The following is a 311-nucleotide window of genomic DNA, read 5'->3' on the forward strand; positions in this document are numbered from 1 at the left end:
CTCTTTGCCCTTTGAGCTCCAGCTCTGGCACCCACAGCTGAATGTGGGCTCCCTGAGCAGAGCCCTGTCACCATGGGTGCCCCAAGCTGGGGCAGAGACCCTGCAGGGTCACCCCCCAATAAGCCCTGACATCCCTCCCCAGCCCTGAGAGCCCCCTTTGCTTTGAGCTCCAGCTCTGGCACCCACAGCTGAATGTGGGCTCCCTGAGCAGAGCCCTGTCACCATGGGTGCCCCAAGCTGGGGCAGAGACCCTGCAGGGTCACCCCCCAATAAGCCCTGACATCCCTCCCCAGCCCTGAGAGCCCCCTTTG

Source organism: Fulmarus glacialis, unplaced genomic scaffold (genome assembly GCF_000690835.1).
Source record: "Fulmarus glacialis isolate BGI_N327 unplaced genomic scaffold, ASM69083v1 scaffold20470, whole genome shotgun sequence".
Lineage (NCBI taxonomy): Eukaryota > Metazoa > Chordata > Aves > Procellariiformes > Procellariidae > Fulmarus > Fulmarus glacialis.